The sequence below is a fragment of the Chelonoidis abingdonii genome, chromosome 5, assembly GCF_003597395.2.
Source record: "Chelonoidis abingdonii isolate Lonesome George chromosome 5, CheloAbing_2.0, whole genome shotgun sequence".
Classification (NCBI taxonomy): domain Eukaryota; kingdom Metazoa; phylum Chordata; order Testudines; family Testudinidae; genus Chelonoidis; species Chelonoidis abingdonii.
The window spans coordinates 114,219,300-114,232,590 of NC_133773.1; the positions used below are offsets into that span (position 1 = coordinate 114,219,300).

At 47.3% G+C, this 13,291-nt stretch overlaps 1 protein-coding gene across 10 annotated transcripts in view; it reads left to right on the forward strand.

The window, feature by feature from the left end:
* Window positions 1-13,291, forward strand: part of LCORL (ligand dependent nuclear receptor corepressor like) — a 220,203-nt gene that overhangs the window by 100,229 nt on the left and 106,683 nt on the right. The gene's annotated exons all lie outside the window — the stretch shown is intronic.

The following is a 13,291-nucleotide window of genomic DNA, read 5'->3' on the forward strand; positions in this document are numbered from 1 at the left end:
ATTTCGAGAAGATAAACTATGCTGTATCACATATTCCCCCCCCCCCCACGCTCAACACCAAGGGGGGGCTACTCGGGACGAGAGGCAGTGTTGGCGTGATGAGAGCCATTCAGCGTTGCCGTCTGTGCTTCCAGCCCTATGCTGGACCCGAAAATGGATAAGGTTTGCAAAGAGAGGAACACCTCGTCACTCTGGCGTTTCTTTCCTTGTTCCTATGCATCACTGGAGCGGGGTGTGATCAGTCACAAGGTAAACCGCCGCCCCAGGAGATAGTAGCGGAAGCTCTCCATAGCCCATATTTAGCGCAGACATTCCTTTTCAACAAGACAGCGTATTTTTGTTCCCTGGGAGGAGCTTCCGGCTGACGGTACAAGATGGGGTGCTCCTCCTCCGCCTACCATCTTGGGAGTTAAAGACGACCGAGTCCCACCTCCGAGGGTCCGTCCCTGCAGGGATGTTCCTTCCGAAGTCTGGCATGGCAAGGAGCAGTACCGGTGGCAGCATGGCTGTCCGGCAAAATCTGCAATGTGCTTCCGCCGCCCGCATCTGCACTTCACTATCTCGGGGCCCCGCTTTTTATCAGATCCGTCAATGGCCCCCGCCCTTTTTCTTGTGGCGCAAAATGAGGATGGAATCTCGATAGTAATTCCAACTATACCCAAAAATGCCCTGACCTGCTTCTTGCGGATTGGCTCGGAGGCCCAAGTTCTTGTATTGCCTTCACCTTCCATGGGGGTTCACCACCCCTCTCTTTCCCTGTACCGACATGCCCGAGGTATGGCCTCAGCTAGTCGTATCACGCATTTCAGAGATAAGCGTGAAGACCAGCCTTTCGCAAAGCATCCAGACACTGCTTCCACTTGTCAGGTGTGTCTCCCAATCAGGACTATGTTAACTATGTCGTCTGATAGCGGCGGCATAGTGGCAGGGGTCGTAATAACTTATCCATCAGTCATTTGGAATGTATGCAGGGCATAGTCCCCCATGGAGTCAAGGCTCTACCGATATTCTAATGGCAGGACAGTGTACTGGATAACAGGCCATCGGGTCTTGTGTGTAGCAAAAAAGCAGTCTTTTCCCTGCCATCCTTTGGTCCCAGGGATATTTGCCAATATCCTTTGGTCAGATCTAGGGTGGGTTAGGGCGGTATTTGCCTTGCCTTAACTGATCACACCAGCTCGTCAATGCGTGGTATCAGGTAGGGCATCGAAGTGGGACACTTTCATTTAATTTCCGGAAGTCGTTACAAACCTCAGGGTGCCATCAGCGCTTGGGGACTCAGTACAATCGGATGGACCACTGGCTGTGGGATTCTTCAATACCCGAGTTCCAGATCTTTCGCACTTCATCTTAATTTCTTCCCTTTTTAGCTTCGGTATCGATATGGTCTTATCGTCACCCTTACTCCGGGCGTGGTGATAATATGATGTTTTTCTTGGCACTAGCTGCGTTCGACGCTGGGTTGGGTACAAAAATACTTTTTCCCTGGTTACCGGTGGATCATTTCAATAAACTTCCCAAATTTTTTTTCCCCGTTTTTGGGTTTTTTCTGGGGTTAAGTCAGGAGATATCTTTACCTGCTCTGCGTGCCGTCTGCTGAGGTAGACGCTTCCTCGAGTGGACCAGACACGTCTCTCTGTTCATGCCAGGGCTTCAGTAAGTTGATGTGGTATATTTGTTCTGGCCTTCGCGGTCTGTTTGTCTAACCTTATAATTCACTTCTCCATGGCTTCCACTATCCTCCATATGGTCGTGCCAACTGGTAGGATGTTTGCTTTTCTGTGGTCGGCACTAACACCATCACCCCGTTCCCCCGGCTGAAATCTTTCGCATTTTCGCCACGTTAGGTATGTCCGCTGTGCCTCTTGTGCTTTTCTAAATGCTCCCGTAACTATCGGGTTTACTCGGTTATCGCTCTCGGATCTGTGTCACCTATGCTCAATTAATAATCTTTCCTGGGTTGGGGTGCTTCCTCCCAATCCTCCTTGCGATCATCCAATATCCGTGGACGCCTGGGAACTTCCCGTTTATAGCGAACATTAGATACGGCAAAAGAGTTCCCAGTCCTTTCCATCCTGTGCTACAACTTCCGGATCGTCTTTTGAGGTTTCGATTGAATCTTCGACTAGTCCGTCTGTGTGGATGGTAGACGGAGGTCCAATGGCTTGTATACGGAGCAGGGCACATAAGTTCTTTCATTAGTTTTGACGGTTAACGGGGTTCCACTCTGGGTCTGTCCCGATCTCCTTAGGGATGCCCACTTCTTGGCGAAAACCTGTAGTAGTTCTTTAAGCTATTGCCTTAGACGTGGTGGTTTTCTTAAAGGGATGGCCTTGGATATCGTTGTGGCATAGTCAAGGAGACTAGTGCTACGTTTGAGCCCCGTGTCGACTTTTCTAGTGGGCCCTACTATGTCATAGCATCCTTCTCGAACGGGACATCATATAGTAACGCGTACTAGTGGGGCCCGCAAGTGAGGTCGGGGCTATCATGCTGCGGCATTCAGGGCAGGAGGCACAATAACGTGGACTTCTGCTCGTATTCCTGGCCAAATAACAACCTTTTCTTAGTATTCTACTCCAGCAGTTTGTCTACCCTAGATGTCCCCCAAATAAATGACTGTGAGCTAACTCTAGTACGCCCTTATGTGTTTCCGTGGGACTAGGAGTTGCTCTACTATCTTCCCTCGTATTTAGCTCTATTCTGTACAACAGATCACGTTGAGCACGTAATATGGCCTTGGGCCTTTGACTTTCCTTCTACAGCACTCCATTTACTTCCACTACCTCCTCCCTCACGTTTGCATTAATGATCTTCGCCTGGTCCTGCCCAAAGGTCTCCACGTGCAGTGCTGAAACTGACCTAATATCCAGGGGCCTATTTCAACTCTTCCCCTGGTGTCCCACTTGGGCAGGTAACCTCCTCTGGTTCCTCTGTGACCGACCTTCTCCTTGCCACTGGGCGGGTTCGCCTTACCCACAATGAAGTCTATTGATTAGCTGCCAGAATCCTGGTCCCTAACTTTTCAGCCGCCCTTCGTTCTCGCTAGCCCCTGCGGGCCGCGCTTCTCTCCGCCGGATGAAACGCCAACAATTCTGGAGCAAATTCAGCAAACATTGGGGCAAGAGCCGTAGACATAATATCTTAGTATAGACTTGTTTTGGACCTACTCTACCTGCTCACGGGTCAGTAAGTCTCAGACCAGGAGTCCTCCGAATCAAAACAGGGATAAGGAGTCTGGGGACTACCTCCTGGCAGAAAACTCTGGTGGTATTCCCCTGGGATATTCAATCCGTACTGGAATTGTAGGGTAAAATTCACGGTGCCATTGTACGCATTTACCCCTGTGCTTTTGGCCCGAGTTAGTTGGTTCTGTTCCCACCAACTTCCCGAGACCAAATGACAGCACTCCCCGAATCTATTAATGCTATGGTTTTTTACCACATTTTACTGGTCTGGTAAATCCAATGTGAGGTCAATGTAAACCCCTACCAGGTTTGATTTCAGGCCACATTGCTCCCCAAACTCCCCAGATTACACTGCATAGCACCTCCTTGTGTGGGGACTTGCGGCTGCTATATGCCCCAATTCCCCACATTCATAACACCGTCCCTCATTCTGGTTATCACCTCCTGCCTAGGGCTAGTTTGCCGCCCCCCACCACTCTTCCAAACCCCCAGGTCCCTTTTCTGGCCTTCGACCATTCCTCACTGTCGTTACCTCCCGTATAGTTTTCTAGAGTTCTCGACATGTCCGGCCCTTGGGTTTGGTGTTGTCTTCCTGGGTTGCCGTGTCTCCCAGCTTGGAGTCTGGAACAGTTTGTGGGCTGCCAGTTTGTCTTTCCAGAGGGAGGACCAATCATCATAGGTTAAGGCGGTCATTCTCGACCACACAGTCCTGAGTCCTGGTGGTAAACCCCCGCACTATAACGGTCCAAATTATAAGTACTACCATCATCGTCCCTCAGTGAGCTATGGGCTTCAGGGCGCAGCCAGTTTCCGGGTCAGGTGGATCAAGGATTTCACAACTCGTCTGCGTTCGGGTGCTGTCCTCCTATATCGCCATTTCATGATACCTTGGACTTGTAGTGCCGTTGTCACTCCGAACCCTGGCCAGATCTCTTGCCTTTAGCTGGAATAGTTTGTGCAGCTTCTGCCCAAGAACATATCGCTAATAGACGTTCTGCGGCTTCCCCACCATAGGAATGGGGCAAGTGTACCAGGACCATTGTTCTCGGGGCCAGGCCTCCCGCGGGCTGTTCTCTCAAAAGCCAGGAGTATGCTTCCACAATCTCCCTCCCTGGTCATTTTTTGTAAGTAATTGGCTAGCTCATATGTGTTCCGGTCCCTTCCCCGTGGTGATTCTGATTCCATAAGGGTTCTATTCATCTGGCTTATTAGTCTCTCAGGCAGGGCTCGGTCTTGAGCGGCCTGACTCAGCAGCAGCTGAATTGTCTCTTGCTGCAATCTATCGCCTCTTGTTGGGCGTTGCCTGGACCCTGTAGCCCCTGCTGGGCCGCGGTGGCAGTGTATAAGGGCCTTGACCACGTCGTCCATCTTAAGGGTGGAGGTTATGTACTCCCCCTGGACTATGTTCCCAGCGCGCAAGATCCCACTCCTGACACCGACGTGTGGCAAAATTGCCGGTATTGTTCTTCTGGGTCTCGTGCTTTCTCTTCTCTGGGGTAGGGTTCAGGGCGATACTTGCTTGCCTCTGAACCAGTTCTTAATTCATCTCCCCTAGTGTCTTGGAGGAGGGGGTGGCGAGGGAGGGACCTGGCCCGCCCTCTACTCCAGGTCACAACCAGGGGCCCTGGTTGTGGTGAACCATGATAGCTCTCATACCCGTCAGCTTTGAAGGGCTTCTCGACCTCTCTTTCTATACAAGCCTGTGCCGTTACCTAGGGTTTCTGTTGGCTTCCAATTTCCACCGCAGCACTCCTCCACACCTTTCTATTCTCTCTGGACACTCTTCTCTTCTGCAATCTGCACTCTGCTCCAATCGAACCATTCTTCCGTTCAAACTACCACCCCCGGTCTGACTGAAAGCATGGGTTATATCCCCATTGACTGGAAGTCAGGTGCCTCTATTGGAGTCAGCGGTGCTCTAACTGGAGTCAGTGCTCTAATTGGCACAGCTGTTTCTTAGTTAATCTAAAAGCAAACCTTCCTCCCTTGGCAGGGGGCGAATAAGGCCCCTGCTAAACACTCTTATGCTTGCCCCTCTTGGTCATGCTGTATCACAGTTGCAACAGGATCTTTTACTGCTTTACAGGATCCAGACTAAACACTACGGCTACCCCTCTGATACTAGTCTGAGAAATGATGCTCCTTGGTGCTGAGAGAGGACAAATGGGGAGGGCAGCAGATTGCTACCTGCATTGCACCACTCCTCCATCCCCCGATTCCCTAGAGACACCAATAGCCCCTGTACCCCGTTTGCAGGGGCTATTGAGTTTGGTACCAGACCTCCTTCCAACACCAGGAAGTGATTGCAGTGCCTTCCACCTCAAAGGCCTTCGTAGCATTCAGGGACTTACTAATCACTCCTGGTACTGCTGACCCCAGTGGGACAACCTCCGATGAGCACAACGAGCAGAAGGGGGTATGGGGCTCCAAGCTCTTATCCAGCACTAGGACCCTCGCTATCTGCCAGAGTCAAATTGGTCTTTCTGTCATCTACGAGAGAATGAGATAAGAAGGAAGCTTCTCTCATGGATCAGTAACTGGTTAAAAGACAGGAAACGAAGGGTAAAAATAAATGGTCAGTTTTCAGAGTAGAGAAAGGTAATTAGTGGTGTTGCACAGGGATTGATACTGGGACCAGTACTATCAACATATTCATAAATGATCTGGAAAAATGGGTAAACAGTGAGGTGACAAAATTTGCAGATGATACAAAACTACTCAAGATAGTTAAGTCCAAAGCAGACTGCAAAGAGTTCTGAAGGACTCACACAAAACTGGGTGACTGGGCAACAAAATGGCAGATGAAATTCAATATTGACAAATGAAAAGTAATGCACATTGAAAAACTTAATCCCAACTATACATATAAAATGATGGGGGTCCAAATTATCTGTTACTACTCAAGAAAGATCTTGGAGTCATTGTGAATAGTTCTCTGAAAACTTCTACTCAATGTGCAGCAGCAGTCAAAAAAGCTAACGTTAAGGAATTGTTAAGAAAGGGATAAAACAGTAAATATCATATTGCCTCTATAAATCCATGGTACTCCTACATCTTAAATATTGCATGCAGATGTGGTCGCCCTGTGATGAGTTGAGCCCCTTGGGAAGCCACCTAATGTGCAGAGATGCCACTGAGTCTACTTGTTCTACCAGCATGGATCCCTTTTAACCTGTCTTGCTGAGCCAGGCTCCCCCACCTTTTCAAACCAAGCACAGAGGCAGGGCCACAGCCAGCTGCACAGAGAGACAGAGATCCACTCTGAGAAGGCTTAGCTGACGGGACTTGCCACAGCACCTGGATGTCCACCCCCCAGTGGAGTACAAACCCAGTAAATTTGCCTCTTCCATCAATGTGAAGGAGGGTATGCACAACTTCTCGCTCCCCAGTTTGAAATTACATGAACTGGGTTATATTATAAAACAGAAATAAATGTATTAAATATAATGGGTGTATTTTAAGTAGTTAAGGAAGTAGCAGACCGAAGAAGACAGATTACTAAGAAAATAAAACAGAGCACACAATCTAAGTTTAATACACTAAAGAAACTGGTTACATGTAAGTTCTTCACCTTAAATGGAATTCTAATAATCTTCACAGGCCAGATGCCCTTCCAGCCTGGGTCTAGTTCTTCCCTCCAGTTCAGTCTTAGTTGTTTCCAGCAGTTATCTTGGGTGGAGTACTAGGGGAGAACTGACAACCTGGATTACCTCACTCCCCACCCTTAAATAGGATTTGCATAAGGCGGGAGTCCTTTGTTTCCTAGTTTGCCCTCCCTCCCCCCTCCAACTTCTCGTGGAAAAGTACAGAATTCAAGATGGGTTCCAGTGTCAGGTGACGTGGGCACATGTCTCTGTATGGCTTCTGCAGCCATTCTTCACAAGAAGGCTAAGCTCTTTTACAGACCAGTGTCTCTTGTTGATGGGCCATCAGCACTGTTGGAGTTTTTCATTGTTGTACCTGAAGTGTTAGCAGGGGTAGTCACCTGAAGTAATATAGTTGAAATATAAATACATAGTCAATATTCCTAACTTCAGATAAAGAAATGATACAGGCATACAGATTAGATAATTGTATTCAGTAAATCATAACCTTTTCAATGATATCTCACATGACCGTTCTTGCATGAAGTATCTTAGTTATGTCATATTCATGTCATATGCATATTTTCATAAAGAATATGGAGTGACATCACACACCCCATCTCAAAAAAGATATATTTGAAAAGATTCAGAAAAGGGCCACAAAAATGTTGAGGGGTATGGAACAGTTTCCATATGAGGAGCTATTAATAAGTATGGCTTTTCAGCTTCGAAAAGAGACGACTAAGGGGGGAATGATAAAGGTCTAAAATCATGACTGGTGTGTAGAAAGTAAATAAGGAAGTGTTATTTCTTCCTCATAACACAGGAACTAGGGGTCACTTAATGAAATTAATAGGCAGCAGGTTTAAAACAAACAAAAGGAAGTATTTCTTCACACAACACAGAGTCAACTTGTGGAACTGCTTGCCAGAGGATGTTGTGAAGGCCAAAACTATAAAAGGGTTCAAAAAAGGACTAGATAAAATCATGGACGATAGGTCCCTCAATGGCTGGTAACCAGGATGGGCAGGGACTGTGTCCTTAGCCTCTGTTTACCATAAACTGGGAATGGGCGACAGGGAGATGGATCGCTTGAACTTGATGATTACCTGTTCCGTTCATTCCCTCTGAAGCACCTGGCATTGGGCACTGTTGGAAGACAGGATACTGGGCTAGATGGACCTTTGGTCTGACTTAGTATAGCCATTATTATGCTCTTATATGGATGAGGTCTTCTCCAATCTGGCAATGGTTCCTAGGCACTGACTGGCAGAAGCGAAGAGTACCGTTCCCCCATGGTCAGCGCAGGAGGACTCTTCTTTGGAGTCAGAGATGGATCCCTTCACCCAGCCTAAGACCCGCCACTGCTACCCATCCTACATCCCGCCAGCACTGGCCTGGAGGACAGTGGATGATCCAGATCCACTGGCTGTTCTGGAGTCTTTGGGAATTTCCCCTGGTACTGGGACCACTGTTCCACAGGCACTACTCGGTCACGTCCAAAAGGAGGGCCCCTGCACTGGTCCGTTCAGCACCTAACCCAGACTGTGATACCAAGACAGAAGATGTGGGTCCAGGAGACATGACAAGGGCTGAAGAACAGGAGGAAGCCCCCCCACCTGGCCCAGGCCTCTTTCTCCTCCCCCTCCAGGTGAAGCAATCTTGGGACTGAGTGGCTCACTGTCACAAGATGAGTTTAGAGCCCATCAAGAACTTCTAAAGAGGATAATAGCCTTATTGATATTTTGACTGCAGCAGCCCCATCTAAAGTGGCCTACCCATCAACAAGGCTGTTATGGGTCCAGTCAGATCCCTTTGGCAGACCCTATCTTCTCCCTCCCTCTTCAGAGGGCAGAGAAAAAATACTATGTGCTGGCCATGAGGCACCAATATGTACGTGCTTTCCCGCCTTCGGGTTACCTAGTGATGACAGTGGCCGATGAGAGGGACAGACAAGACCAGTCAAGCACTATACCCAATTAGAAGGACTTAAAGAGGCTAGACCTGCTTGGCAGAAAAATTTATTTGCCTGGAGGGTTCTAGCTTTGTATTTCTAACCAGCAAATCCTGCTTCGGAGTTATGATTACAACATTTGGGAATCTCTGGAGAAATTTTAAGACTTGCTGCCTCAGGACTCCAGGCAAGAGTTTTTTCTGCCCTATTAGAGGAAGGAAACAACAGAGCCAGAGCTTCACTCCAGGTAGCCCTGGACACAACTGACATAAGAGCCAGAACGATGACTTCCTCATTTGTCATGAGGCAAAGCTAATGGCTTCAGTCTTCGGGACCCCCACTGGAGGTTTAACAGTGTATCCAAGACCTCCCATTAGAAGATACCTCTCTTTTTTCAGAGGAAGCGGACATGCAAAGTTCCATGGTCTGAAGGTTTCCAGGTCTACCCTCAGATCACTAGGCTTCTATTCTCCAGTTTCTTCGAGGAAGCGTTTCAGGTTCCAGCAACTGGCCCACTTCTTGGCACCACCACCGAGAGAGGATCTGCTCAAGAAAAGGAACTGTGGTTATAAACGTTGGCAACCATCCCTGTTCACCTCAGCCTCTCTACCGGAGTATCTCAGATATTCGGAAAGCCCCAAACAGAACTTTTGAAGGTGCGCCCAAGGGCTCTATATCAGTTTCTGCATCAGATAGTGCCTCCTTATTGTTTTTTGACTGACTCTCCCACTTCACCCCAGTTTGGTTCTTTGTTACCTCGACCACTGGATGCTGAGTACGGTGGTGGGTGGTTAAACCTTTCAGGTGTCTTCCACTCCTCCCTCCCATCCATTTCAGGGCCCCTTCTCATGAGCAACTGCTAGCCCAAGAAGTACAAGCCCCCCTATAGGTGGGAGCTCTGGAGGAGTTGCCTCAAAACTTGAGAGGGAAGGGGTTGTACACACAATATATCCTAATCCTAATCTTTGACCCAGCCTGGACCTGCACTATCTCAACAATTATCTCAAGAAACTGAGGTTCTGCATGGTCTTCCTGGTCTCCATCATTCCCTCCTTAGATCCAGGGAACTGATGTGCTGCCCTCGACCTGAAGGATGCCTGTTTCCACATTTTCGTCTTCCGAGGCCACAGAAGGTTCCTCAGGTTTATTATAAGCCAGACCCGTTAGCAATTCTCCCTTTTGGTCTGTCTGCAGCCCCTTCAGTTATTACGAAATGCATGGTGGTGGTAGCGGCCTTCCTCAGAAGGCGAGGTGTCCAAGTCTACCCATACCTCAGCAACTGGCTGACCGAGGGCCGCTCAGAGGCTCAAATAAAGAACAGAATCAGCCTGCTCCAAACGACCTATCAAACACTGGGCCTGTTGATAAATGATCAAAAATCTACTCTTGTTCCAATACAGATAATAGAATTTCTCTGGGCAATCCTAGACTTAACCTAGGCCAGAGCCTATATTCCAGAGGCTCGATTCCAGACAATGTCACATCTGATATCCAGAGTTAAGGCCAACCCTTTTGGGGCACATGGCCGCATACACTTACTTGATATGACATGCAAGGCTGCACCTCAGACCTCTGCAGATGTGTTTGACCTTGGTGTACTCACCAAAGAGACACCACTTAGACTTGGTGCTTACAGTTCCCTCTCTGGTCCTCATTTCTCTCAACTGGTGGAAGGACCCGTCGTCAATTAGTGCAGGCATTCCCTTTGTCACACCTCCCCCAGTCTTCAGTATCCCTAGTTTCCAATCTAGGTTGGGGAGCTCACCTTGAACACCTCAGGACACAGGGCCTGGGGTCCCAGGAAGAGTTCTCCCTATGCACACACATCAAAGCTCAGAGCAGTCTGCTTAGTTTGCCAAGTGTTGCTTCCCCAGATCACAGGAAAAGTACTACGAGTTCTTAGAGAAAACATTTTAGCCATGTTCTACATCAGCAAACAAGGAGGAGCACACTCCTCCACCCTGTGCCAGGAGGATGTCCAACTGTGGGACTTTTGTGTGAAGCACTCCATTCACCTTGAGGCTACCCATCTTCTGGGAACCCTGAATTCTCCAGCAGATAACCTCAGCACATATTTCTCGTCTCACCCTGAGTGGTCCCTTCACCCAGCGGTCACCAGATTCATCTTCCAGAAGTGGGGATTTCCCCTGGTATACCTGTTCGCAGCCAGCAGAACAGGAAATGCAAACAGTTTTGCTCACTGCTCTGTAACAGCCTGGGCTCCCTTTCAGACGCCTTCCTGCTTCCATGGACAGAGCTCGTATTCTGTGCATTTCCTCTAGTTCCTCTGATGCACAAGGTCCTTCAAGTGGGACAAGAGGAGTATTATTTTCTGTAGATCCATCATGACCATACCAACACTGGTTTGGCATGCTACTAGACTTGCCAGAAGCGCCCCACTGCCCCTCTCCCTCTGCCCAGATCTGATCTCACAAGATCACAGCTATTTACCCCACACAAACCTTGGGGCCCTTCACCTGATCACATGGAAACAGCATGGTTGAACTCAGAGAAGCAAGCCTGTTCAGAGCAAGTACTCCAGGTCTTGCTAGATAGTAGGAAGCCGTCTACTATGGCTACTTATCTGGCTAAGTGGAAATGCTTCTAAGTTTGGTCTTCCCTCCAATCTGTGCTGTAATACCTGCTCCATCTGAAATAACTAGGCCTGGCCCTCACATCTATCAAGGTACACCTAGCAGTGATCTCAGCCTTCCACCCTCCAATGAGCAGCAGGTCAGTCTTCTTGCACAAGAAGTCCATCTGCTTCCTGAAAGGACTAAAAAGGCTTTACCCTCAAATTCACAAGCTGATTCCATCGTGGGACTTAAACCTGTCGAAACTTGTGGGCCCTCCCTTTGAGTCACTGGCATTGTGCCCTCTGCTGTTTGTCTTCTGAAAGGTCACCTTCCCAGTTGTGATTATCTTGGCCACAAGGGTCTCGGAAATCAGGGCCTTCACATCAGAACCACCACATACAGTGTTTTTTAAGGACAAGTTTCAACTGCTCCCCATCCAACCTTCATTCCAAAGGTGATCTCGCACTTTCTTGTCAACCAGGCGCTTTTCTCAATAGGAGAAAGGATAAAAGTCCTGCCAGTCTCAGCCCAGAGAATCTCATCCTGGATAACCTCCTGTATGCAGACATACTAGAAGCAGGCGGACATCCCCCCATCTGCTATCATGATGGCTCATTCGGTGACAGTATTGGAGCATGAGCTTTCGTGGGTGAATACCCACTTCGTCGGATGCATTCACCCACAAAAACTCATGCTCCAATACGTCTGTTAGTCTATAAGGTGCCACAGGACTCTTTGCTGCTTTTAGTTCAAATTGTAGGCAAGGCCAAACAGTGTTCAGTACTGTTTCAGCAACTCACTCAGATAACAGTTTTTAATTACAGTTTTGGAAATTATGTCCCAAACAGTGTTTCCCTCTTTGCTCTTAAAACAGTGGTTCTCAAACTTTTGTACTGGTGACCCCTTTCACACAGCAAGCCTCTGAGTGTGACACCTCCCCCCCTTATAAATATATTTTAATATATTTAATACTGTTATAAATGCTGGGGGCAACTGGGGTTTGGGGTGGAGGCTGACAGCTTGTGACCCCCCCATGTAATAACGTCACAACCCCCAGTTTGAGAACCCCTGGCTTAAAGTGTAAGAGTTTCAACTACAGATCCAGCTAAATTGATTGCTGACAGTCATTGTCAATAACAATTCTTTTTCCTAGAGTAGAGAAGGCCTTAACGCCTGAGATTGAATCTGGAGTGGAGCAATAAGAATGGATATATGAGTCTAACTATGTGATAAGACAGTGAATTCTGTGATATTAATTCATACAGAATGTGTCAACATCATGCTCTAAATTCAGCTTGGCATGAATTAATATAACATAATTCCCACAGCAAAATGTTATGTTTATTATTAAATGTTTCATTTTGATGTATTCATTAAGGTTCAGAATTCTTACCAGCCAATCAAATCATTTGACTTTTGCCTCTTTTTATATATATTTTATTTCTCACATTGCCATTTAGCAAGAATGTTTGTTTTACATATAGCTTCATTTTCAGCTTCTTGGTACTACTGTTTTCTGCTACTGAGCTTCATTCAAGTTTACACAAGTGTTGACAGTGCTGTATCTGGTCTGTTGATAGAGGAATTCATTCTCTAGATTTGTCAGTCTGGCAGCTTTTCACAAGTATTATGTTCACATGAAAAAACTAGTACAACTGTTTATTGTTTTGTTTTTCTTAATCTTCCTGAATTATTTAGCAAAGCAAAATCAAGACTTTGGCATGTGATAGCTCTATTTTCCTTTTTGACCAAAGAAGGAAGAGAACGGTTATATATGTTGTATATGTTCATTGAAAAAGAGATGAGATTGTTCAATTACCGTATTGATATTCTGTATATTGTATTTAGGAAGTTTTATGTATTAATCCAGTGCTACAGTAGAATTTAGATTTATATACATTATCAGTACAACATTAGTTACTGCACAGTAGTAGTACAACTGCATGGCTAAATGGCAAAGTCACTGTGCCCTTATTAGTAGCTTACAGG